Source organism: Macrobrachium nipponense, chromosome 18 (assembly GCF_015104395.2).
Source record: "Macrobrachium nipponense isolate FS-2020 chromosome 18, ASM1510439v2, whole genome shotgun sequence".
Taxonomy (NCBI): domain Eukaryota; kingdom Metazoa; phylum Arthropoda; class Malacostraca; order Decapoda; family Palaemonidae; genus Macrobrachium; species Macrobrachium nipponense.
This window is the reverse complement of record NC_087211.1, coordinates 69610526-69611348: the sequence shown is the minus strand read 5'-3', so window position 1 is coordinate 69611348 and position 823 is coordinate 69610526.

Genomic DNA, 823 nt, shown 5'->3' with positions numbered 1-823 from the left:
AAGTCAGAACTTTGCCACGGTGTCTCCGCTTCTGACGTCACATCGAACAAAGTTCGTCAAGCAAAGCTCGGCCGTGCGGACGGGGCCTAAATTGCAGAACATCGCAGATCCCACAGAACTGTTGAACATCGTACAAATAACAAAAGCTACTTCTCATTCAATCAGTGGGGGGGTTGAAATTGTTTTGCAGCCATAAGTATCAAAGCGAGGAGCACTCACCAAGCTGGTAAAAGCCCAACTGGAATCCAAATAGTATATGAAACTAAATTATATTCTCCCGAACGGCTTGTGATCTCTAAAGGTGCGTCTACATGGTCGAACAGTGTCCGACGGACAAACTTTGCTACCAATTAACAATTGTTTGCCGGTCTATGCCTTGTGAGCAGAGTATAATCAGTTGTTTACAACCTCATTTAGTACCACTGTTTGTTGCCAGATCTACTTCCATCGTTTCAACGCTTATGACGTCATCCTGCTTTGCCTGTGATATGGCAACAATGTTTGGCCGTCGGATATTGTTCGACCGTGTGGACGCACCTTAAGGTCTTGTCCACACGGTCGAGCTTTGGTTCGACGAACTTTGTCCGATGTGACATCAGAAGCGGAGAAACAGCGAGAAAAGTCAGAACTTTGCCGCAGTTTCTCCGCTTCTGACGTCACATCGGACAAAGTTCGCGACCAAAGCTCGGCCGTGTGGACGGGCCTTATGGCCTGTCCACACGAGCGGGCCTGATCGGCGTGCTCCGGGGTTGACGGGCAAATTCTGGGGGGCGGGCTTTCACGTGAATGTTGTCCCACACGGGTGAGGCGAGGAGAGGTGGGC